This window comes from Danio rerio, chromosome 4 (assembly GCF_049306965.1).
Source record: "Danio rerio strain Tuebingen ecotype United States chromosome 4, GRCz12tu, whole genome shotgun sequence".
In the NCBI taxonomy this organism is placed as follows: domain Eukaryota; kingdom Metazoa; phylum Chordata; class Actinopteri; order Cypriniformes; family Danionidae; genus Danio; species Danio rerio.
Window position 1 is genome coordinate 11819048 of NC_133179.1, and position 27718 is coordinate 11846765.

The window sequence follows — 27718 nt, forward strand, 5'->3', positions numbered from 1 at the left end:
AGACTGTCACCTCATTGCTGGTTCGGCTCTCGAATGGACTCCATAATTGAATAATCGAAGATGCGCTTGGAGGAAATTAAAAAATCACTCTTGAGGAATTGGGTTATCTAAGTAGAAAATTACTGTATTGATTTTTGTTAAGGCGTTGCGTAGCTTGTGGGAGAGAATTCGTTCTCCATTTGTCTTGAAGAGGAATCATTTTTTAAATTATTTATTTTCTGGTAATCTCACTTAGGAAAAGTTGCCTTTGCACTCTTATTTTGACTGTCTGACCAACAAATGGCCCATTTTCTTAGCGTACAGTACAGGTGGGTGTGTTTTTATGGCCGTTTCCACTGTTAAAATGTACCTAAAAGCAAACCATACCATACCACTTTTTGGGTACCCTTTGCAAAGGTTGCCTAGCATGATAAAAGCATACCAAAAGGCAGAGCAAAACACGCAGCTGATCGCTATTGGTTTACAGAGAAGAGTCATTAGCGCATACATAAGCAGTAGAATGAAAACAAAGGAAGTGCCATTTTTAAATACACAGCCGAGACATTGCATCGTAATACTATATACATATAATAACGAGCCATGGTCGACCCTAGCTCAAACAAACCTTGTCGTCGTCTTGATAAACAGCGGCCAAGTCAAGAAGAACAAAATCTGCCATGAATTGTTGTTGTTTTATGAGGTCATCGAAAAAAAGCGAGTGGTTTCACTTTCTGCAGAGAACTCGTGGTCGCTCGCCGCACATCTACAGTTGAAATAACAAACTTGAGCTGATGATAATGACGCATGTGGAATTATTGAAGTGCTTCTGACATCCGATCCTTACAGAAACGGACAAACCCGAGAGTTAAGCAAGAAAGAACAAAGGAAAAGCACCAACAAACAAATAAGCAAATGATTCTTTCAACAACCAAAAACATGAACAAATACCATGTTTAACTATTACAGTAGGCTATTTCGCACTGTCATTGATCTGCAGTTATAATCAATTCATGTTTATAGAAAGGTTAGTAATGAACATTTATACACAAGTATTTATGTGTATACAGCATCTTTTTTTGGGAAGAAAGGCTTCTCATATGATATGTGAACGACCCGTAGAGCTTTATTTTGACATTTCCTTGAGCGAGAATGAAGTCGAAACTTTCTGTGATACCCCACGCCCACCATTGGTACCCTTTTGGCAGTGGAAACGCTAGCCTGATAAGGTGACCCATACCAACCTGTACTGTACAGTACTACTCAGTGGAAACGGAAAAATGTGACCAATGAAAAATGTCGCTTAGATATAGATCATAATAATGCAATTCTTTGGGGAAAATAATAATAATAACAACAAAAATAAAAAATTTCTAAATACACATTCTCAGTGTTAACAATATCATTTTAAATTAATTTTTAAAAATGTTTCTAAATAATTCATAAAATGTATAAAATATTCATTAAAAATCCACATTTAATATGACAAACTATAAATTTAAGATGAATTATAAAGTGATTTTTTTTTCAAATCTAAATTGTATATAATTTTCATTAAAAATAATAAAGAAAAAATAAATAATATGACTGTTTCCATACAGAAAACAATGTGAAAAATCAAAACATATTTTCATAATCTTTCTGATCTGAATTTTGACTTTCTGAAAGTCACAGTGGTATTTTCTTTCATGCATTCATCCTTCCATCTGTCCATCAATTCATTTGCTTACTTGCTTACAGTTTAGGAACAATCATGTTGTCATCCTGAATACTGTTTCCAGGCAGGCTGATCTAAATTTTGTGTGTAAGAGTTGCGTAAAGTTGGCAGTCAAATAGAAACAGGTGATTTCAGCCAGTGCTTGTCATCTTTGGTCAGTAATGACTAAATGACTAAATATAAATGTAGTAAACAGCTGTGGGTGCGCCGTCTGAGGCTGAGACTGGGATCTAGGTAACTAAGGAACCAGTTTTTGATTAAAGACAAACCAACACACCTCTATTTGAGCATTTATCTCAAGAGACAATCCCTCGAAACGTTCTGGTGGGCCAAAGCTTTGCCTTTGTGCAGTGCAGAAGCACTAGGATTCCCACCTTTAAGTCTGGTGTCTTGTTTCACGCTTTCAACGTGTGCAGATGAGTTCGAGAGACATGACAGAGCTGTATTTATCATGTCAGGAGCTTTTCTTTGGAGCTGAATAAAAACGCCTCTGTGTTTGGTTCTCTCCATGGCGACGGGAATGCCAGAGGAGGGCCAGATCTGTCATAGAAGATTATGCCAAGGTGCTGGCAACCAGGAAAACGGTAGTTAATGAAGAAAGGAGGGGCAAAACTCACTGCTGTCTTATGAAATATCCAGTTGAAGGTTCGAGTGCTTTGACCTCTGGATGAAGAAGCACCCGAGTGCCTTTTGAAAAAAAAAAAAGAAAAAGAAATGAGAGAAGAAAAGACAACTGGCTAATAAATTAGTTTGAAGGGTGGAGAAAATGGAAAAGCCTGTGTGGGTTGGGAGAGTGGAAAACTACAAGTGAGAGGGAAATAGATTTTTAAAAATACAAGGCTGGGTTGTGAGATCAATCCAACTGGAGACAGGCAGCTGATGTAAGGCAATCAGAGTGGTGAATGAGACGCAGCCCTCTCTGCTGAGCCAGCGTTAAAGACCAACTTCATTTCAACCACTAGTCCTCCGAGCCGCTAACACAATCACCCACAATACTTTACGGCGCACGGACTGCGTCCTTGTGGTATTTGTGAGTTGGACTTCAGCAGACAATGATGGATTTGGCCAGTTATGGTTGCTTTGCTGATTCATAAAGAAAATTTACTGGAATATTGTTGATGCAGGAGATCTTTTTGGAGAAGATAGCGAAAGGGAAGAAACTGTGATGATTTTTCAGGTGTCTACTGACATTAAAACATAAACATTGAACATGAACATTACAATTTCCATAATTTTGAGCTTTTTAAAGTTATGCTAAAATTGAGTTACGTTTATTCATAAGCACAGTATAACAAATTTGAATGACAACAATGTTTAAAAATAATTCTTAATTATCTGATAAACCCCATTAACCTATCTAGCTTTCCAGTCACTGACCTTGCAAGATAGTGAGCTCTTCTAATGTCTCTGAAACTCTTGAACAGCATGTTGTCCAGATGGATGAACAATTCAGCCATAGCAAGAGAAGATGTTCACAATCTGTAATTTCTAGAATATTTCATTTACAATTTCAATAACTTATTTAGGTCTTCCAAATAGGCTTTTTTGTACATATCAGGCAAATGCATGACAGGAAAGGTCAACACTGCAGCTTTACATATTTATCAGAAGCTCCTTCGGCAAGTTGTAGTTCCTTCTTTGCATGTACCACCCAGTCAACCAACAGTTTTTATGTAGCAGAGTGAAACCCTGTCAGTCAAACAGGTGAACCAGTTCCTTGATGCTGAAAACACTGAAATAAAATGGCCAGTCCAGAGTCCTGATGTAAATCTGATCAAAAATCTCTGGAAAATCATTGGCAAAATTATGACTTAGGCCTACTAAATCACAGAAGGCATTTTTTTTTTGTTGCTACATTTATTTAGAAATTAATACAGTGGCTTGTTTCCAGAAACATACCAGCATGTTATTTTTCTTATTTTAACACGTAAAGCTTTTTTTTTTGCCAGAGCATGTAAAGTTCCAGTGACCCATAGCAGGAAGTGTCAGTTGTTAGCTGCCATTATTCTTATTCAGGTTCAAAGAGCAGAAAAACCCCATCCAGAAATAGCTCCACCATGCCAAAATCAGCCACTTGACTTCTTGGCATTGCATTAGGTCAAAAGGATTTGCAAGCGTAGTGCTGAAATGTTGGCTTTTGTGATGTCTGTATTTGATGAATAGCAAAACAATATTTCTTTTGTCACTGCTGGAACAGATAATGTAAAACAGGTACAGGATTTCGATGCAATGCATAACTGTTTGCTTATGAGCATTTCGTTGAGACTCTTCATTCTGAAGAAGTCGGTAAGTACACTGAAAAAAAAAAAGTGGAGGATTTTCTATAAAGCTGTTTTAGATAAAAAGCTGAGCACAAATATTTACAATGTCATAAAAAGGGACATTAAATGTGAAAGTTTGAAAGATTAAACGTGTATTGTATTGTAAGACATACTCTGAACAGCGCAAGTAAATGTTATTTTTTATTTTAAAAAGAAATAAGTCAGATATGCATTCTATTGCCAAAGGTATGTGAACATCTAATTAATTGCTTTGACTATTTCTGCTGCATCACTAGCAGGTGCATAAAATCAGCCATACAGCCATGTAATCTCCTTAGACAAACATTTTTAGAAGAATGGGGCCCAGAATCACAATGGCCCTGTGCACAAAGCGATGTAGATAAAGAAATAATTTACAGAGTCTGGTGTGAAAACATTTGACTGGCCTACACAAAGCCCAGATCTGAACACCTTTGGGAACAATTTGAATGCAGATTGCGAGTTGGACCCCGTCACCCAATGTCAGGGCCTGGCCTCACTGAGGCTCATGTGTGTGAATGGGAGCAAATCCCCACTGTTATAGTCCAACATCTGGTGGACAATCTGCACAGAAGAGTGGGAGCTGTTGTAGCAGCAAAACAGGCTTGCAAGTCTTTCACAATTAAATTCTGTTTGCATTCCAGGTTGTTTTTTGGATTGTTATTTAGCATACAAAGCAGTTTTGGAATTTAAATGTGTGGAAGGACAAAGAATTAATGAAATTGTGAAAGTTGATTCAATGGGATGCAGGAATTGATTAAGGATGGCTAAATGCAGATAGAGATGGATGTACGGATGGATGGGTGGATTAATTGATGCATGGATAGATAGATGCAGAACAAGATGCATGGATGGATGGATGAATGAATGGGTGCATTAATAGAAGCAGGGAGGATTGATCGATTGGTACATGGATGATAGATGCAGAAAGATACGCTTGGATGGATTAATGATGCAGGGATGAATTAATGGATGCATGATTGGATGGGTGCATGGATAAATGCAAGGATGGATGGATGGATCAGTTGGTGCATGGATGGATAGATGCAGAAAGAAATGCACAATGGAATCATGGATGCATGGATGATTGGATGGATGGATTGATTGGTGCAGAATGAGATGCATGGATGGAATGATGGATGCATCGAGGGATGGATGGACGGATGAATCAATGGATGAATAAATGGATTGGTGCATAGATAGATGCAGGGATGGATGGATCAATTGGTGCATGGATGAATAGATGCAGAAAGAAATGCACAGTGGAAAGATTGATGCATGGATGATTGGATGGATGGATGGATGGATGAATCTGGATGAATGAATGGATGGGTGTGTGAACAGATGCAGGGATGGATGGATTGGTGCATGGATGGATAGATGCAGAAAGATATGCACGATGGAATGATGGATGCATGGATGATGGATGGATGATGGCTGGATGCATGGATGGATAGATGCACAAGAAGATGCACAGATGAATGGATGGGTGGGTGCATGGATAGATGCATGGATGCAGAAAGAGATGTATAGATTGATGATGGATGGATGGATTGATAAATGGATGGTTGGATGGATTGATCAATGGATTTCTGGTTGGATAAATGCAAGGATGGATAGATGCAGAATGAGATGCACGGATGGAGGATGGATGGATTGATCAATAGATGTACAATTGATGGATTGATCGTTGAATGGATGAAAGGGAAAGATACAGAAACAGATTAACAGATTGATTGATAGATGGATGAATAAAGATATTCATGGATGGATGGATGGATGGGTGAAGGAATCAGTAGTTGCATCAATGGATAGATGAATACATTCTGGATGCATGGAAGGATTATTTGAAGTATGGATAGATTATCCATTACAGTAAGTGATAGATACATGCAGTCATGGATAGAATTAAAGATTAATTGAATGGATGGATAGATTATCACATGCTTGGATTTATAGATTAATATATATCAATTCAAAAATGGCTACATTTATGAATTTATAGATTAATATATAGATTATTAAGACATTTAAAAGGAGATGGATGGATTGGCCAAGGCAAGAACGGACAATAAAGTTACATATTCACTTTAATATACTGTGTATTACCTCGGTAGCTCTGTATGTCTCAGTTTTTGTACACAAGCAGAACCTACTTCTTTTTTCCCTTCTCGTATATTCCCTTTCAGGGAGTTTCTGGCTGCTGTCCACAGTAGTCACAGATCCTATGTTTGGGCGTGTGCTTGTACTGAAGGTCATCCAGACCGTTCTGTTATTCCATTCCAGGGAACACATTAAGCACTGGAAGGGAGTCTCTGCCAGCTCCTGTAGTCTCAGACATGTTAACTTCTCTCGCGAAGGGCATTTGTGTTTCATTTCCTCTCGCCCTCTGCCTGGCATCAGCCATCCACGCAGCCTCCCACTGAGAGGAAATTAAAATCGCGATTTATTGAAATTGTTTCATTATATAGAAACAGCAATAAAGAAATCACTCGAGTGTATAGCATCATTTTTGATTCATTTACTTCATTTTTTTTTTACTTCTGTTTGGCAGCTTGTACGTGATTAAAGAGCCATTACTCTGTTGCAATAGAAAACAAAGTTTGAAGGATAGCTCTCATTATTTTGCATGCAAAGCGATGCGATTTAAATCATAGAGGTTCAATCTTGATTTAACGCATTGAATAAGACGTCCCTTGAACGACTTTAATCAAAATCAACATCTTGATCAAACATGACAGACTAAATCTAAAAATCTGGGAAGGGCTTGTCAGTTTAAATGATGAGAGGAAGCAGCGATATATTGTGCGCTTGGCTTCATGGACTCTTATGCGAAGTATCGTCCAGGGTAATATGTCACAAAGCAATCTCACGCTGAATGACTTGATCCCAACAGTATTTAATGGAGGTCGATTTTTCCCAGACTACTTGCCATTCTACACTCTGCTGGGCCACAATCACCTAACAGCTGTCAATAAATTACAGCGGCCAATACAGCGAGTTGGTCATTAATCTAAAGTGGCCGATATTTCATTAGAGTCAATGTTATGCTTGTGTGTGTCTGTTTAGTATCATAAAAGTTTGTTATTGCCTCTCTGTGCACTATCGGACTCTTCTGTGTAGTTTAAGAATGTTTTGTTGGACTGTTTTGTTTGGAGTTTGAACTAAATGAATGGTTGCACAGGGTTCAGTTTGGGTGGGTTTCTAGCTCTCGTAGCTCTTGTTGTTAAATCAAGGATTACGATGGAAACAAGTTTTGGTTTTAAAGCTTTATTGTGTTTATCCTTGACAAATTAAGTTTATTAACTTCTTTTATGTCAAATAAAAAGAAAGAAAGAAAGAAAGAAAGAAAGAAAGAAAGAAAGAAAGAAAGAAAGAAAGAAAGAAAGAAAGAAAGAAAGAAAGAAATGGGATTGATGTTTTTAATAATAGAAAGTATATAATAAATAATTTAATTATGAATAGTTATTTAATCATAACATTGTTAACCAAAGAAAACATAATTAATTATTAGAAAATAAATGATTATAACATAATAATAATAATAATAATAATAATAATAATATGTAATATACATATTTAAGTGTATTCTTCACTTATTCTTCACTATTTTGTCAAATAGAAAGAAAGAAAAACGAAAAGGAGCAAGGAAGAAAGGAAGGAATGGGGGTTGTTTTAATAATTTTGTGAATAAAATAAAACATGGAAATCATTGAAGATAAAAATATGAGATTGTGTAAATCTGCAATAATAATAATAATAATAATAATAATAATAATAATAATAATAATAATAGATGAAAAATGACAGCTAGATTTTTAAAGTCAGCAATTTAATTACATTTAAATAGCTAAAGAAAATGATCATAAAATATTTCTAATTATTAAATATTTTAAATTATGTTAAATTATTAAATAATTATATTATTTTATGATAAAATATTAATAATAAAAATAACAACAACAACAACAACAGCAACAACAACAACAACAACAACAACAATAATAATAATAATAATTATTATTATTATCATTATCATTATCATTATCATTATTATTATTTATATTATTTATATTATTATTATTATTATTATTATTATTATTATTATTATTATATTAATACGAAACTGGTATTATTGAAATACCAGTTTAGAAATTGTTATTTATTTTTGTTTGTTTGTTTGTTTGTTTGTTTGTTTTACTTTACTTTGTTTATTGTCCACAAGTGGAAATTTATCTTAGGCTTCACCACACAACCAAATCAGCATTCACATCACACATATCACAGAAAACAGGCAACACAAATACATTCAATATCACCACATATATCACATTAAAACTCTATTAAATCCTATTTATACTTAAAACAATGACATGTGCTTTCTGTTTAATTATCTTTTAATGCATTTAATTTGTCTTTGTGCTTTACCTACAATTGCACAAACTACTTGACATAGTTGTTGCTTTTCTTTAAATGGCAACAGTCCATACCATGCAGTCATGTTACAGCTCACAACACTAAATTCACTAAATTCTTGTATACCATCTCCAGAATATCGACTCAGACCAAATTGGTGTAACCTCCTATTAAGATATAATTTCTGCATTGCTTACAAAAATACATTCTACGTTCCAGCAAATGTCAATTTAATATTCACAAAATGTCTCTGTTTCAACCCTTGAGTAAGAACTCGTTTATTTTTGCTAATTACCATGTCCTTGGTTTTTTAAAATTTATTTATTTATTTATTTATTTATTTATTTATTTATTTATTTATTTATTTATTTATTTATTTATTATTTAATTTTGTTTTATTACTTGCTTATATGAATTGATTTAAAGACAGGTTCCTTTTGAGCTCAACCAAAATTGTGTTTCACATTTTTCAGTTCCAATGTGTCCCTGAGCGAAGCTGATCTGAGTCCTAGGTGAAGGCCATTAATCCTTTGTCCTTGAACATATATTAGTCCTGCACTGTAATGGTCAAACACTGATTTACAGCCTCTTCGGGGTTCATGAAACATATGTCAGAACAATCAGTATGACTGACGGCTGTCAGTAAAAACTGATAGGCAGAGAGAGAGGTGACATATGTTCTTTATAGGGGCCACTTGAAACCGTTATAAACCCTACATGAATTCACACCTCCTGTTTACAGCTCAGTGCTTTGTTTTGACTTTTCACACTACCGCTGCTTGCATTCACACACTCAACACACACAGACACACACCTGGAACATGTTTGGCTAGCAAATCATGTAGAATGGTTTTCGTTTTGCTTGTAAATGAATATGGTTAGTCGAAAAAGAGATCAGAATTTGAGCTTTGAAAAGTGTCAAGTAGGGATAGGCGATGTAGCTTTTAATATACTTAAAAGTTATAACAATAATAATAATGATAATCTATATTTATAATAATTGTTATTTTTATTTCTTTTGTAAAGTTGCTTTTAAACAATAATTATTGAGAAAAGCACTATACAAAAAAACTTGAATTGAATATTAACAATAAAAGAAAATCTGGACTTCTACAGTCTGGAACTGGATTGGTCCTGGCTGTACAGTGAAACCATTCTATTTTTGCCTTTAAAGAATAGCAAATAAATACTTCTCTCTAAAAAATTAAGGATTTTTTTATTTTGTCTCATGGTGCATGCATATAAATTATTGTCACTGATATTATTTTTACAATACAGACAAGAAATAATGTGATAAACAGACATTTTCGCCAATATGTAAACTAAAAGTGCTGCAGCTTGCTCAAGTTAAAATTTCTGTACGTTGAAGATGTTTGTCTGAACTCATCTGATTGTTCTCTTAGTGAAGTGAAAATGGATTGGTCAGCTCTGATGTGTTGCGTCTTCTCATCCATCTGTGAGTGTGTGGAGTGTACGTTTTGAAGCTGAGAGTATGTGGCGAAGCGTCTGGGTTATAAGGTCAGCTTTGGGGATGAGTTATAAGAGCTGAAGTCGAGACCTCACCTCGTTAGTGTGATGTGAAGTCAGGATGTCATAATGTGACAGTACCACACCAAACATGGCCCAGCGTTCTGCTGTGTCACGGCCTCTCGGATATAAATACCCGTGTGTCCATCAGCCACTTCACTCTCTATCTTTATTGCTTGCTCTGTCTGCTTTTTAGTGCTCGGCAGTTCTTCTTTCATATCTCAGGAGATTGCATCAAGTACTTTGTTTTAGACAAGTGTCAGATTAGTCTCATGTGCTTCTCCTGAAGTTTGTTTTTTTTATTAAATAGAACATATTAGCAAAGATCATTTAATGTTTAATGAATGTAATGATGATGTTACAGTATGCGGAATAATGTATTGCAACTTTAAATTCAGAGATTTCTTACACTCAAAAGAAAATTTATTTTGCTGCTTATTCAAACAACTTATTACAAATGAGCTGAATCAACACAATTCTTGAGTTTTTTTGGGACAACTTAATTGTGTTATGTTCAACCCACTTAAATTTGTAAAAACTTTTATAACTCAGTTTAACCCAATCAGTTTGTGTTGGGACAACCAGCCTGATCTCACGAGAAAATGTAAGTATTTTACGTTTTGTCAGTTTAGTGGCTAATTGTACGAATTCATACGAGTTCAGTCGTGCGAAAATGTGCGAATTGAAAAAGGAGGCGTGGCATCCAATCCCACCCCTAACCCCAACCGTCATTGGGTAATGAGCAAATCGTACTAAATCGTACAAATTAGATCGTACGAATACATACGAATTAGCCAAATCAAAAAATCAAAAAGTTACGAATTGCCGTGAGGTTGTACTGGGACAACCCTTAATTCTTAATCAGAATTACTGTATATTACTTCTGCTATTTGTATTATAAATTTTAATCTAATCACCAATTAATAATAACCAATTTTATTATTTCTTGCATTAAAGAAAAAATGTAATTATTTCTTATTCTTTCTTTCTTTATCACACCCTCTGCTCGTTCCTCTTAATCAAATCACTGCTGTCCCTCACCATCAATCTCTCACCACACCCATAAACAATCACCCAGATACTGATCACCCGCACCTGCACCTGCAATCACCACACTCTGAATATACTCACCGGCTGGAATCAACATCAGGTGGTTCACCTCATCGACTCTCCCTCTTCCTGTTGTGTTCCTTCATGCATGTCCTTCTTCTCCTGTGGATGCAAACACAACTGCTTAAGGGAAGTGGCTAAGCTTTAATGGTGTATGATTGAAGATCTGATACTTGCTATATGAACTGTGTGTGAGATCGCTCTCCCTCTGCTACTCTGCTACACCACTTACCTGATTCATCTCTCAGCATCTGTTGCATTGCACTAATTACAATTATGATTATGAAGAGATATTCAGAATAAGATCAGCAAATTAGATTTTTAACGATTTGGACTTTTTATTGAGAATCAGCACCTCCAAGTCTGAGGCCATGGTGGTCCACCGGAAAAAGGTGGTCTGCCATTTCCAGGTTGGAGGAAAGTCCTTACCCCAGGTGAAGGAGTTCAAGTGTCTTGGGGTTTTGTTCACGAAAAAGGGAAGGCTTGAACGTGTGATTGACAGGCAGATTGGTGCAGAAGCAGCAGTTATGCGATCGAAAGGTAAAGCTCTCGAATTACCGGTCAATCTACGTTCCTACTCTCACCTATGGTCATGAGCTTTGGGTCATGACCGAAAGGACAAGATCTCGGATACAATTGGCCAAAATGAGTTTCCTTTGCAGAGTGGCAGGGCGCACCCTTATAGACAAGGTGAGGAGCTCTGTAACCCGGGAGGAGCTCGGAGTAGAGACGCTGCTCCTCTACATCGGGAGAAGTCAGCCGAGGTGGTTTCGGATGCCTCCTGGATGCCTAGTCCCACTGGGAGGTGACCTCGAAGAAGACCCAGGACATGCTGGAGGGACAATGTCTTTCGGCTGGCCTGGGAACACCTCGGGTTCCCCCCGAAGGAGCTGGAGGAAGTGTCTGGGGAGTGGGAAGTGACTGCTGAACCCCGACCCTGGAAAAGCTGTCGAAAATGAATTAATGAATATCAAATAAAGAGCATTAACACAAAAGCAAAACTTTAATAAATAAATAGATACAATAAATAACGTCATAAAAACTGGGTAAATAAAACAAACCAAAATACATACTGTACAAGAAAACAAAAGAAGAATAGGGTGGGGGGATGCCAATATCAAAGTCTTAAAAATTATTTTGTCTGTTGTATTTTGTATGTTTGCTAGCATTGTGGGACACAGAAAGTCAAAAAGTTTCCCTATTAAAAAAAAAATTCAATTCTTCCTTGTAAACTGTAAGCTGCAATTCGTCCTAACTCTGAGATGAACTCAAAGATTGGAGGACTACAGGAAGTTTTCTAGTTTTTGACGATCACTCATCTGCCTCCCATAATGCAGCTCTGCATCCACTGTGATTCAGCTTTATTCATGTGGTACAGGTCACCAAATATGTATTAGCAAATCTGATATTTAAGCAAAGAATCTTTCTCTTGATCGCCATTGCTGTCTAGGAGAAACAAACATTCCTTTACAAGCCTTCATTCTCCGCTTTACCTGTATCTAATTATTTATTTTCCATAAAGAACAAAAAATGGCTTACAAATTCTCAAACCATGTTTATGCATCCCGTGTATTTATTTCTTAAGTGCAACGATCAAACATGTTTTAAAAACCACATTCCCCTTAAAAATCGCCATCCAGTCTCTGTCCAGCCAATTTAACACACTTTCTCTCTTCACACACACATACACATCTGGTTCACATTTCTAAACCTTCTATTATTTTCTACCTCCTCCACAGCTTACAATGCCCTTTTAGAAAACCGTTTGATTAAATGTTTGCTTTAACAGAATGTGCTTCCAATGATATCCAGTCTTCTGGTCAAACAATAATTCAAATAGTGTTTGACATTGATTTGACCGGTGTTTATGAGCGATTCGTCCTCTGTGTGACGGTGAGTTAAAGAATGTCAAGTTAATATGCTTTTAGGAGTCGCAAGCTTGTCAACCGTAATCATCAATCATAATCAATTCTGTTGTCTCAAAGTTGCATTTCTTGCACAAAAAAAAGATAAATGATTTATTTAGGAAACCAAATGCATCAAAACACACTATTGGATCAGTTAGAGATGTGATTGGTTGACATTTCATCCGTTAAAAGCCAATAAATGCCTCACAGCACACCGTATTCAGTTTCATTCTGACAGTAAGTGAGTTGAAGTGTTTTTCAAGGGTTCAGAAATGCATTGCATGTTAAAAAAAAAGTCAAGCAAAAAATAATAAAAATAAGCGTCAAGATGGGAACTCTCTCCACAAGTAGCTCACTCATCTCTCTGTGTTTACAGTCAATAAGCTCCGGGTGCTATTTCAACCCTCAAGGCCAAAGGGCTCTGACCTCATTTCTCAATATCTCAGGTATGGAAAGACACTCTTTCTGTCTATTTTTCCTCATTCACGATCACACACACTTTAAGAAATCGAACACTATATAAAACAAGGACTAAACAATATGCTTATACCTTTGGGGATTAGACTATCTAAAGAAAATAACATGGACACTTAGAGCAAATCGATAACATGATAATCAAAACCGAACCTTGAGACCAGTCTAGGTTTACACCCCTAATGTATAGACATAATTTCTACAATAATTCAATCCTGGCATTGGGGATGCTGGTTGTGCATGAATGACTTCATGTAGAAATAAGTTTTTGTTTGTTTATTTGTGTAGCATTGTATTTAATCTTCTTTTGTTTGTATAGTGTGTTGATTTATTAATGTCATTTCTGCGATAATTCAATCCTGGTGTTGCTATACAGAAAACAAATAAACCTTGAACCTTATTTCAACATGCTCACAGCTAAAGATCAGTTAGTGGATGGAGGTAGTATCTCAGCCTTCAGCTCTCCTGCCATTGGCGAAAAACATTCCAAAATTGCACGTAGCGTTGAGTAATACGTCAGCAGCTTCTGGGGTCAGGGGTCAGAGGTCAGCCGACCACAAGCATCCCCAGGGCTATTTAAGGGGTGAAAGCCTTAACCCGTTTGAATGGTCACCTGTAAATGTCACCTGTAAGATGTGAAGGAACTGACTTTTTTTTTAAACTCATGTTCACATAGTTTACAACTTGTTTGACTTCTATGATTGGAAAACAAAAGAAGTTATTAATTGTTCATAGTGATAGACTCAGTAATATTTTATTGTAAAATCACTGCATATTGTAAAATATGCATCTCACATTTGTAACTTTATTTTAATGCTGCTCAAAACACATTAGTTACATATATCAGACATACAGAACATTAAATCTTTAATACGGTCTATAGGTTAAGTTTTACTGCACATTTAACACTAATTAGGGCACAAAACCAGAGTTCATATTTTTTAAATTGGGATTTATACATCTACTGAATAATAAGCTTTGTATTTATGTATGTGATTTGTTAGGATCGAGCAATATTTTAGCCAAAATACAACTACAGTATTTTAATTCTGCAATGTTAACAGTATCCATAAGTTAGCAGTTTTCCGCATTTCAAGAGTTCACACTTAGCTGATGATTGATTATAAAGCTTGTTTGGCATGCTGTCCTGGGAGAGAGCCCTGAGCTCATAAGATCCTCGAGCCCGGGGCTCCCTCCCGTTTGCAAGGCGAGAGGGGAGTTTGAGCTCGGTTAGATCTCGAGAACTCCCCTGCTGTAGTATCTAATGAACAGATATTGATTGCTCTTAAGCAATAACTACTTACTAGGAGCATGTCTATGGTGCTGATTTGGATTAGTCAATTAACTTAAGTTGCATGTTTTTGGACAGTGGGAGGAAACCGGGGAACCTGGGGGAAACTCACGTCACCACAGAGAGAATGTGTAAACTCCGCATAGAAACGTCGGCTGAAGAATCCGGAGGAAACCCACGCAAACAAAAATGTTTAATAGTTTAAAGTGATATAGTGTCTCTGTTGTTGTAAATTACAGTACAAAAACCTTGCAATAAGATGCCAGTGCATTTTCAGTTTTTTTTTTTTTTTTTTACAGACTATATATTATTTCTTATACATTTTATTATTTAAAAGTAGTAAAATATCAATAAAAGTGATGTTGTTAAACTGTAGAGTTGGATTTTCAACACCAAAGTTTCAGGACACACTGGAGAACTTTTTTTTTAATATTAACAGATTTGTGTGTGTTGAGCATCAGTTAAGACAATGTTAGCACCTATCAGCATTAATTGTGGGGAAAACTGGATAATTTTGAGCTTTTGTCAGCTAATTTCAACTTCCGGGTTTAAAATGATTTTTGGGGCGGGATCAAAATCGGCGACGTAGTGCAGTACTGCAAGTACAATGATGACGCGTCAGTTTCTCATTATTATTCATATCGGAGTTTTCTTATCCTATGAGAAGAGCCGGCTGCTTAATTATTCATGAGACCTGCCAGACCTGCCAGAGTCAAGCCCGAGCTGTGAGACACGCCACAGTATTTAGCCGTTCATGAAGGCTCATATGCTTTTGTTTCCATGATCCACGGGGTTTGTTGCATGTTTTCCCCGCAATCTTGTCAGGGCCGATCATACAGCAAAGCTGTGTGTGTGCTGCTAGCATTTTTGTCGGGAGAGCAGCACGAGAATTAGAGAATGGCGGACGCTGTCTTTTATCAGGAGTTCGTTCACATTCAGACACATCACTGTGCTGCTGTGTTTGCCTAAATCCTCCAGATTACCAGAAGGGCTAACGGTTAAAATAGACAGGTCAGGAGACCTGCTGCACTGAATCTGCTGGATACGGGGATTGAGGAAGAAGTCCTCATTTGTAGTGTTTACATGAACACATCTTTTTAATGATATAAATTGTGGTTATGTGTTTATGAAATTACGAATAACAAATGTAGCAGGGCATTAAAACACTGTTCATTTCTTTGCATTTTAACTTTGTAAACTATAAACTCATCCGTCTCCTCACGGTTTGTCTCATTTTGTAAGCTAATTGACTACAACAGTAGTTCGCTCACGTTCTCCCCTGCTGGCCACGCCCACTCCTGCCCTATGTTTGCGAAGCTCCACGCCCATTAATCATGCATCTTTTGAAAAAATTCTGAAGTAGACTTTAACCAAAAGTGGGGGGTGTCATGGCCCTTTAACAGATATTTTTTTACAATGTGGAATCTGAGGTCTAAAAAAAATACCGAAAGATTGAGAAAATTGTGTAAATGAAGAGCTTATCAATGCACATTACTTATCAAGTTTTGGTATATTTACAGTAGTACATTTACAAAAAATACCTTCATGGAACATTATCTTTAAAATCATAATGATTTTTGGCATAAAAGATAAATGGATGGTTTTGACCCATACAATGTGCCAATACAAAATTAGACTGGCTTTGGTGTCTAGAATCGCATTTAATCCCACAAAAAGACTCTGCAACTCAGATTGCAGAAATACACATGAAGCATGATTGGAAGCAGAGAAAAGCGAGCACACAAACATACAGAGACGCTGCTGTTGCAGTAAACAGGCTGATGCAGCAATGCAGTGGCCGATTATAGAACACTGCAGCAGACATCAAAGCACACACAAACACACAACAAAGCAGCAATGCAGCAGCAATGCAACCGGAGCGATTAATGGTGGTGCTTGCGAAAAGAACAGAGAGGCAGCTGACAGCTCTTTTATTAGGGTCACGGAGATCATCGCTGACTGCTCCACTTCCACTCTTGCTTTAAAACAAAGAATGTCTATGACACCTACAGACACTACACCTGGGTGGCTGTAAAAAATGAGGTGTTATGCAAGTCTGAGAATGCATTTGAGCAATTATATAAATAATAAGCACGATAATAAGTCTATGAAATAACTGTGGTAAGTGTGGAGACATATTGGCGCAGTGGGGGGTGATCAATGTGGGTTTGAGGGTTTGGCTTTGTGAAAGTTGTGTATGTGCTTTACTTAAATAAACCAATGCTCTCAGAGTTGAAATCATTAGGGGGGTGAAGGATAGAACGCAGAGACATGGAGGAATGTATGGAACGATATATGCTTGCAAACATAGTTTTTCCTTTAAATGTTTGCTTATAATTTTAATGTCCATTTCTCATGATAAACAGACAAAAATATATGGATTATTTATTTTAAAAATGTTGCTCTAATGTACAGTATATGAGGAATCGTATACATATTTTTGCTATCAATGTGACTTAATATTATAAACTTGTTTGATATTATCGAGGCTGGCTGGCCTGTTGTGCTCGCAAGCTGATACAGGGTTGAACGCAGTGGTCCAGAGTGTATTTTTAAGTCTTGGTTGTGTTTAAAAGATGCAAAGCAATGTGTGCTCGTGCTTCATTTGTAGAAAATCAGGTTATTTCTTCATATATCCTACTTTGATTATATACAGCTACTCAGCTAACATGAAAACGACATATTTCATATCATATTATGTTATATTTCCTCTGAATAGCCTGCCCTCATGAGGCTCTGATTGGTCAGCTAACATAATACTCTGTGATTCGCATATCAGCTCCACATCACAAGGAAGCGTCTCTGTTATAACATTACAGTGCCTCTGGCCATGCCCCTTCGCTGTGCAGGGTGTATATGCGTAACCTGAAGGGTTTATGACATCATTAACCCGGATGTAAACATTTTTTTGTAGTGTAGTTCTTTAGCTCAGTCACATTGGCTAAAAATCACTAACGAGAAAAATGTATTTTATTTAAAACATGAGTCATATTTTTTTCTTATGACTCATATGAACAATTTTATGATGCCTTGACATCTTTTTAAAAAGTAATAGTTCATTTTTATAGTGACCATTTATCAAATTTTGATCAACCCTTATGAAAGTTTGCATTGAAAAAAAATATATATTAAAATTATATTACTGATCATAAATAATGGAAAACACTTCAGAGTTGAATTTCAATATTCCAGTCTGATATACTACCGCATGTTGTTTGAAATGTTGCTCCCGCCGCCCACCCGCTATGACAGCACTCTGCAGATGGACAGACGCTGCTTATGTCGCAACATGCATGTGAAATACAGTTAAACAGTTGTTGTTTTTCCCAACGCTCCCTCATACTCTACAATTATTTGGAAACCACAGGCAGGACATAATCCATTTTTATTGAGTCTAAGCCCACACATGCTGGCCTGACTGCAGGTGTGTGAGTGAGTGATGGCAGCAGTTCATTAAGGGGACGGCCAGAAGTGGAGAAAGACCCTCAGGAGACACATACCGAAAGTTATGATGGATGGTTGTATCAGTCACAGCGGACCACTCACTTTTACTGTCAGAGGCTCCTGTTTTAATAGACCCACTGCAGCAAATGATAGGGCGACCGAAAGGTAGAAGGGGTGTAGGACGAATTATTTATGGAGAAAGATTCCCAACCGGCCTCAAATCTTGTTTAAAGGTCTAAAAGGATAATAATAACTCAGAAAGGGAAGAAATGATCAAGACGAATGGAGAGACTGCAGAGGTTACATTAGTGTTGAGAGCCACTCAAGTGTTGTTGTCGACATAAGATGACATTTCCTAATGAGCTGCAGGGATTTGCTCTCAAGGTACTTGGAGTGCTATAATCACAGCCTTTCGCACACAAACACACATTGAGGTTCCATGTAGTGACATTTTGTCCCGAACAGACTCTCGAGGAGTCAGTGGAGCAGCACAAATGAGGGTTTTATTGAAGAAAATAAAAGAAATGCCAAGTGTGGAGATGTTTGTACAAAACAAACTTGATTTTTATAGTTTCAGAAGACAGTGGGATTCGTGATTGTGTTTTGTGGCAAAGTGTGTTGGTTTTATGTTCAATATTTACAGTACTGCTCTAAAGTTTGAGGTCTGTTTCGGACACAGTTTAAATTTGTTTTTCCTTTTTCCTTTTTTAAGGTTTTTGAAATTTATAGTTATGTAAATAGACTTATTTTTAATGGTTTTACTATCACGTCTAATCGGTTTAATGCATGTTTGCTAAATAAAATGCCTTTCTAAAAAGAACCCTACTTTTCACACTTTGCGCCACATTGTTTAAATAACAAATCTATATCCAAAACGCCTAATACATACCGGATGTATAGCAATACACAAATATCTTTACAACTGACCAAAATTAAAGGTTCTCTTCTTCATCTCAGGCGGGGGGGGTCAGTTTATTCATGACAATTTGCATTTGTATGCTGTTAGTATTATTAGCAGTATTATTTATTATATACATATTTATCACTATAAAGGGCATAAGAATAGGACAGGTGTTTGGATATAACTCAGTTTTTTGACCACATTTTGTTATTATTGTTTATTTATTTGTTTGCTGAAAATTAGAACTGAATTTAGAAATAGTGTTGAAGCAAATCTTTGCACCTAACAAAGGAAATTAAATATGTAGGCTAATGGATGTCTGTAGTAGAGTAAATTTCCACCGTTTCCTTATCCAAAAAAGTAAAGAGTAAAAGTAAAGTAAAGAGTAAGTAATGAGGCCAAATGGAGGAGGCTCGTTCCTAATCCTCGTGCTGCGGATGGTCTGTTTAACTGTTTTCTCTCTAGTGAAGCATTCAGTTTTTCCATTTACAAAGTCTGCCATGTAAATAGCAAATGCACCATGGCTCGACGTAACTGGTTCTTAAAGGAAATGTGGTATGAGACTGGTTTAATGCACGTTATGCTTAAAACACCATAACTCGTTAAGAGAATAAGCCATGCGCCAGGGCGCAAAAGGCTATTTTTCCCTTTATATTTACCTTAAAATAGCAAAAGTGGATTCAGACACATCTTTAATGCTTTTGTGCCGTGCACTTTAGACTTTGCACCTCGATCGTTAAAATTGAGCCCTATGTGTTTTGCGTTCCTCCTTCGTCATTTTACAAATATTTTGTCCTTTGCTTGGCAAAAGTCAAAGTCAAATTTGTCATCTCATTTGTAGAAACAGTGATGATGCTGCATACTGTTTTCATCATGTGGATAATAAACTACAACAGTTAAAGGTCTTGTAAAGTGCTTTGCAATGCGCATTCTTATTCAACGATAGATGTAATCTCAACTGAAATATGAAGAGAAGGTGGTACATAGTGTAGCGCCTCCCCTTTTTAAAAAACAGCCAATTGCATTTTGTTTTATCACCACTCTGCCAGTGAGAGTGGTCATAAGTGGTTTCGATTGGTCATGATTTGACGAGAAACTGAAGGTGGCCTGACTAAGGAGCCGATCACACCAAACATGCTTTTTGCATTGAGAGGCACCTTTTTTTAATGATTTACTAATGGCTGCAAGCATTTTGCGCGCTGCTTATGTACCCTGCATGCCTCGCATTTTAACTGCCTGCCTTGCTTCGCGTTTTTGCCGTTGCGCGCTGTCTGCTCACAGTTAAAAAAAGTCAACTCTGACCAGATAAAGCCTGTTATGTTGTGTCACGTCGTTGAGGTGGCTGCAGTGTTCGTGCTGTCAAGACGACTAGACTGTTGAAGATAAAGTGGTTACTGTTTTGAGTGATCTGGAAATGTATGACTTCAAATCTTGAATATCACAACATTATTAAATATTAAATTTATACCAATATCAACAGCAACACTCGTGCACAACAGGCAGCTGAATCAGTCGTTGACCCTTAACATAAAAAGCACAGCGCACTTCTTTTTGTCTTGTCAGCAAAAAGGCATTGCGGTGCGCCTTGCATTTTTGGATACTAAAAGCGTGTTCGGTGTGATCTGCCCCTAAATCCGTTGCTCCATTTTAGGTGGAAGTGACAAGCTACAAACCTTACATCTTTATTACTGTTTCATATCTCTGTTTTGGTGCGCACTAGCTTATAGATGTACTTATAGATATACTAATACTAACATCTAAAACACTTTATTTTAATTCCACGGGACCTTTAAGCAATAAAAATAATGAATGTGAATACAAATGAACAACAGCATTGATGTTTTAAAATGCTCTCTCTGTATAAATATTTATGCGCGGACTCTTAAAGCGTGTTTGTGCATGCGTGTACGCCGGAGATCGATAGATTGAAATGGCACGACCGCGACCGGCTGATTTGACAGGAAAGAGGATTTATTCAAGTTCAGCGAACACAGGACTGCAGCTCCATGAAGAAAAGGTCACACACTCATTAAAACAGCCTATATGTGCAACACGATGTCCAATCTCACCCGTTCAGATAAATGACAGTGTCCGTTGTTGGAAAACATGTCAACACGGGATGGATGAGCCTTTTTGCAAAGCATCCATTGATTGTGCTTCTGTCTTATTGAGTGATACACATCTGATAGACGTCTCTTTTTGCCAATGCCGCAGTATTGATTCGTAAGCGATTCAGTGTTAAAACATGTATCTCTGTATCGATCGAGGTCAACACGAGCCTCTCGGATATGAACGACCATTGGTAAATGTCAGGCAAGGTCACATGTACTCATTTGAGAGTGTGTTTGTGCCACTTTTTGATGCCGAAATGTGCAGTCTCAGAGTTATTTCCCTCTCATTAGCAGTCGTGGTCTTGTTTTTGCTCCAGTCCCACAGTAAATAAACTCAATATGCTGGATTCTTGTCATCCAGGGTTTGGATCGGGTCCAAGCGCTTGTGCTCATTCAAAAGTTCCTTTCACTGCCATTAAAACGCAACTGTACCGAACCGCTGAATCCATCAAAAAGCCATGTTATTGTCTCCATAAGCACATAAACTGTCAAAGATGTGGCGAGCCTCGCGTATCCCAAACAAACATTCTTGACGTCTCTGCAGCGGGATCTCACCCGGCTGCTCTGAAACAACAAATAAGGGCCGGCGGAGGAACAACCAGAGAGAGAATGAATTCAGAACGAACACAGACCTGAGAATGTTTCAGGAAATAGTTTTACGAGGAGAGGGGGGCTGGTGAGATGGAGGTAGACAAAGCAGAAACAAGCCATAGACTACTAAAGTCATTCATTTCCTATCTATTATGATGGAGATTCAATCAGGAAGTGGAGCGTTTCCCTAAAGAGGGTATGGGTCAGGGGTAATAATGTAATCTCTTTATAAATGTTATTGTTACGTTGTTGGTCAAGATTTTATCTTGCTTGCTTGGGTCAAAATCTGATACAGTTTATCCAGAAATCTGTTGTTATGAATTATAAGCAGTTATGGCTTCGTAGATGTCCTCTGAATCTGTCTTGTGATTGACTAACAGGTGCTTTTTAGCATCTTTGTTTTTTCAATGCATTTTACACAAGCATTTTAAGAATCTGGGGGGGGTCAACAAATAATAACTTGACTTCTAGTTGATTATTTGGAAAAGTGGCAGAAGGTAGATTTTTCAGATGAATCATCTGTTGAACTGCATCCCAATCATAACAAATACTGCAAAAGACCTATTGGAACTTACATGGACCCAAGATTCTTACAGAAATCAGTCAAGTTTGGTTTAGGAAAAATCATGGTTTGGGGGTTACATTCAGTAAGGGGGTGTGCGAGAGATCTGCAGAGTGGATGGCAACTTCAACAGCCTGAGGTATCAAGACATTTGCGCTGCCCATTACATTACAGACCACAGGAGAGGACAAATTCCTTATCAGGATACATTAACACTCCTTCTCATACTTTAACCTCCACATCAAAGTTCCTGAAAGCAAAGAAGGTCAAGGTGCTCGAGGATCGGCCAGCCCAGTCATCAGACTTGAACATTATTGAGCATGTCTGGGGTAAGATGAAGAAGGAGGCATTGAAGATGAATCCAAAGAATCTTGATGAACTCTGGGAGTCCTGCAAGAACGCTTTCTTTTCCATTCCAGATGACTTTATTAATAAGGTATTTGAGTCATTGCAGAGATGTATGGATGCAGTCCTTCAAGCTCATGGGAGTCATGCACAATATCAATTCTTTTTCCTCTGCACCATGACTTTATATTCTATTCTGTACATTATTTCTGTAAGGTGACAAGGCTTTTGTCTAAGCAGTCTCTTATTTATGAGTCCTCTATTTATCAGGGGTCGCTACAGTGGAATGAACCACCAACTATTCCACTAAGACTATTACCCTAAGAAAGTACTGGGTTATATGATGTAACCACATGGCTTGGGGTGAGATTCTTGGAATCGTTTGCTTTCTGTGAACTTCTTTCTGTAAAAATTCACAGAAAGCATGAGAAAGTCAGCCTATACTTGCCATAAAGACACAAGACATGATCAGCAGACGTCTATAGAAAGCTTGAAAATTAAAAAAAAAAAGTCTGAATATGTTGCGAACAAAAAAGATATCAAGAAGTGGTAATTCAACATGTTACTAAATGCTTCAACAGTATATAAACAATACTAGACTAACACTGACCTGAATGTGCCACTTGTCTGTTTTCAAGCTCAGAAAGGTGTCTTGCGGCTATTGAAATATTATGACAGTCACACTGTAAAAAATGTTACTTAGATCTAACTTATAAAAAGTGAGGCAAGTGGTTGCATCGGACGTTTTAGGTTGATTCAACTTCCAGCCTTTTTTAAGTATTTTAAACACTAAAACATTGCTTAAAACAAATGCAATAAAATTAAGTTGAGCCAACTAATATTTCTAAAATTACTCAAATCAGATAAACTTACTTTTTTTGTTAAACTTAACTTACTTATACATTGCTATATGTTGACTGTACTCATTTTAATTAAGTATTATGAACTTAATGATCTAAATAAAATTAACCATGCATATGTCATTTAAAACTAATTTAATTGACTTCTGGCTGTAACCTCAGAAAATAAATCTTCGTTTCTATATTGTAAGCACAATATACACTAGTAAAAACAGATAAACAGACTTTCCTGTCAATAACAATTAAATAAGAATGGGAAGATGGATTAAAGACCATAACATTCAATATCAATCGATGTTCCTTTTAATAGTGACTACAAAATAGGCCATTAATGTGGCTACACATACACAATACATAAATAAAAACATTAATAATACCAGATCCTATTGAAAAATCATCCAAGGCAACTCAGTGAGGAGATTTGCATATTTTGATGAAGATTTAGGATGCATAATGTCCAGTCCCACAAAGAGTCTCTAATATATCTCAAATGTATACAGTTTTGATGGATACTTGAAGTCGAGGACATCGGTAAGTCCAAACAGGAGCCATCATGCATTTGACAGGTTTGGCAAACCTCTGACAGTCCTATGATAATCCAAACTGTGTTGGGCTGATGGCAAATTTTTCCCGTGGGCAGCCGCATGCACCTCTGATTCCTCACAACTCTATTGGTAGAGACAAAAAGAAACAGGAGTTCAGGTGGTTGCTACCAAACAACATTAAATAGCTAAATACTGAATAGGAAATAACTACAAGTGAAGTTACAAAAGTCCAGTGAGAATGATGCATGGATGAAACACCTTAGTTTATCAGTTAAAAATTACCTTAGTTAAAATTACCTAACTTCTATTTAAAAAATAAAAAAAGGTTATAGAGGTTGTGTAATTACATTATTCCAGGTGTTTTTAGTTATCAAATTTTAAAGAAAACTGTGATTTTACTCAGTGTAACAGTGCATGTCATTGTGTTTTCCTGTCAATCAAAGAATTGTTAAAATTTAGGTATTACATTTTTTGTTTATTTTGGCAACTTATAAAGCATAAGAATGTGTATTTAATTTAGATATTAAAACTGTTTGAAAATGGCTATATGAAAATTATAGAATACAAGTTCTATAATTTAAATGTCATCTTCATTTTGCACCAAACTTTGCACGTCATAATACAAATTTTATTAAATAAATAAATAAATACATTGCCATTTTACACATTACATTAAGGTTTACATTAAATTTTTGCTAAAGCTACATTTAATTGACTTTTTCTTCAAATTTAATGTCACTGGCAAATGACAGTTCAGGGATTCAGTGTTATCAGTTAGCTTTATTGAAAGACTGACAGATAATAAGAAACTGCATTAGGATATTTTTATACTGTTTTTACTGTTGCACACATAATATCTGTGTAAAAAAAACAGTAAAAAATTACTGTTGCACTTCAGATATCAAATGTAAGTTAATTCTATGGAGCCCACTATTGTTTGCAATTTTACCAATGTTTTACTTGCCTGCAAATAATTATAGCTGTAGTTGTATCTAATGTTTTTCTTACCTAGATGTGAAGTTTGAAGATCCACAGGTAACAAAATCACTTTGGTATCTAAAGACCAAGAACATGCATTTTAGAATGAGGTGCATACAGTTTAAATGGTTCTGTAAACATCAGTAGTAAATGTAATTTAAGTTAAAATAAATTGTAAATCTGTAATTTATTCACTATGCAGCATTAAAAAAAACTTATGGACTAAATCTCTAAAACACAAACTTTAAGTTATACTTTCTCTTACGTTAAACACAAACTACTTAACTGTTGCATACGTTTCTGCATTTAATATCCATCCTTAATGTGCTGCTATAACTTACCACCAGTGACCTTGTTAATCGGTTCTGCAACGTTAGTTATACCTACTAAGTGTTTTAAAACTACTTTCACTATTTTTTCTCAATAATATCACTTTTAATCATTAGCATAAACTAGCGTTGGTTAGCGTTAGCCAACTTAGCTTTCCATGTGAGAGCAGTCTAACTGTTAACATACCTGAGGCTACAGTACAATTTACAAAGCTAAAACCTCACCTGCCTAGCGAAGACAGCAGTTTTGCATGACTTTACAATTATCATTCGGCTAAATTTGCAACTTACCGTGTTAATCAGATCCGCTGCTGGGAGCAGTTAATGTCGACCATTGCAGAAGCTGCGTCTGCCTGCTAAATCCCGGGCAATGAAAAAGGAGTCACGCAAAACTATAAAAATCACGTTTTATGAACACCTGCCCACATCGACAGCTGCTCTAATAAATTGTCTGTGTCAACTCACTTTTATAACATTTATTCTACACAATAACCACGTAAAAAAATCTACTCAAATAAATTGCATTAGTTTTATTCAAAATATACAGTTATATAAAAACTGATATATTTTAAGTAAAGAGGAAGCAAATTAATTTTTTTTGGTATAAAACAAATAAAATTAACTAGATTGCAATTATTTAAAGTAGATAGAACCAACTTTGTGAGTGTAGCACTTTTTACAGTGCATCATAAATCAACTGCCCGCATCCCTCGTGAGCTTTCAAAGAAAATATGAAATCAATTGAATTACCGTGGCAGCTTTAAAGTCAGACCGTGGTGGAAGTCAAAGGGCTTGCGTGTTTCTCCCGATGCGTCTGACCCCAGACAGAGTTCATGTTGTATTTAAGTCAAATGAATGTCCAGAGCTTTGACCTCTGCACCTTTGTACTGTAAGAGTACGCCGATGGATAGTGTATTTCTCATCTCCGTCTGGTTCTCTCTCTCTCTCACACACACACACACACACACACACACACACACCTGCAGTGAGGACTAGCAGTGGATCACATGTCTATCTGGCTGTGTGGCAGTAAATTAAAATGAGGAGCAATTTCCTGAGCTCCAATTAGCAGAAAATTGGTCCTGTCTGTTTTCAGCCTCTCCCGCGAGCCTGATGCAGGGAACGGTGTGTGTGTGTAACTGTGCCAGAGAAGTGTGAAGACATGGAGAGAGAAAGAGAGAGAGAGGGGGGAAAGCAAAAAAAAAGAGGGAAAATTGTGGCCAAAATAAAGAGCAGCACTACTTTAGATGCAGCATTTAAATAAAGAGATAAAGGGTAATCAACATGATGATGTACAAATGAAACAAAGAAGAAAAAAATCACATTAATTCACATCATCTTTTATTTTTGTGTTTATTTGTATCTATTTGTTTCTGTGTATGTGATATACAGCGCCTATGCGGCATAAACGAGTAGAGCACTTGCAAATGTCTCTATTAAAATAATAATTTCCATAGGATGACACTACCTGTCACCTATCCAAGTTTTAGGAACAACAAATAATAACTTCTGGTTGATCATTTTGTATCAGAAGTGGCTAATATGAAAGGCAAAGACCTCTAAATTATGCTTATTTTATCAAAATAAAATATGATCATGCCTTGATCTTTTTATTATTTAATTAGGACAGTAAGGTCTGACTTTGCTTAGACAAAATTCTTGTTATTGAACTGAATTAATGTACAGTATAGAATATAAAGTCATGGTGCAGTGGAAAAAGAGTTAATATTGTGTATGACTCCCATGATCTTGGACGACTGCATCCATACATCTCTGCAATGATTCAAATAACTTAATAAAGTCATCTGGAATGGCAAAGAAAGCGTTCTTGCGGGACTCTCAGAGTTCGTCAAGATTCTTTAGATTCATCTTCAATGCCTCCTTCTTCATCTTACCCCAGACATGCTCAATAATATTCAGGTCTGGTGACTGGGCTGGCCAATCATGTAGCACCTTGACTTTCTTTGCTTTCAGGAACCTTGATTTGGAGGTTGAAGTATGAGTAGTGCTATCTTGCTGATAAATCCTGCAGCACAAATGTCTTGATACCTCAGGCTGTTGATGTTTCCATCCACTCTGCAGATTTCTCACACGGCCCTATACTGGATGTAACCCCAAACCATGATTTTTCCTTCACCAAACTTGACTGATTTCTATGAGAATCTTGGTCCATGTGGGTTCCAATAGGTCTTCTGCAGTATTTATGATGATTGGGTTGCAGTTCAACAGATGATCCATTGGAAAAATCTTCTGCCACTTTTCCAAATGATCAACTAGAAAACAAGTTATTACTTGTTGCTCTTACAACTGGGATCAGCAACATGACCTTTGTCA

The 27718-nt window shown here is 36.7% G+C and overlaps 1 protein-coding gene and 2 long non-coding RNA genes across 8 annotated transcripts in view; 1 reads left to right on the forward strand and 2 right to left on the reverse strand.

The window, feature by feature from the left end:
• sema3aa (sema domain, immunoglobulin domain (Ig), short basic domain, secreted, (semaphorin) 3Aa) overlaps positions 1–27718 on the forward strand; it is a 165942-nt gene that overhangs the window by 45938 nt on the left and 92286 nt on the right. The window lies entirely within an intron of this gene.
• On the reverse strand, positions 3162–26468 carry LOC141381597 (uncharacterized). 2 transcript variants are annotated; one of them, XR_012401962.1, is made up of 4 exons: positions 26135–26334; positions 11402–11992; positions 11068–11148; positions 3162–6415 (listed from the first exon to the last, which is right to left on the reverse strand). It is a non-coding gene; the product is annotated as an uncharacterized lncRNA (long non-coding RNA). The 2 variants fall into 2 exon arrangements; XR_012401961.1 differs by having other exon boundaries at positions 3544–6415; positions 11279–11992; positions 26135–26468.
• LOC137491521 (uncharacterized) lies at positions 23813–25749 on the reverse strand. Its single transcript, XR_012401959.1, has 2 exons — positions 25676–25749; positions 23813–25133 (listed from the first exon to the last, which is right to left on the reverse strand). It is a non-coding gene; the product is annotated as an uncharacterized lncRNA (long non-coding RNA).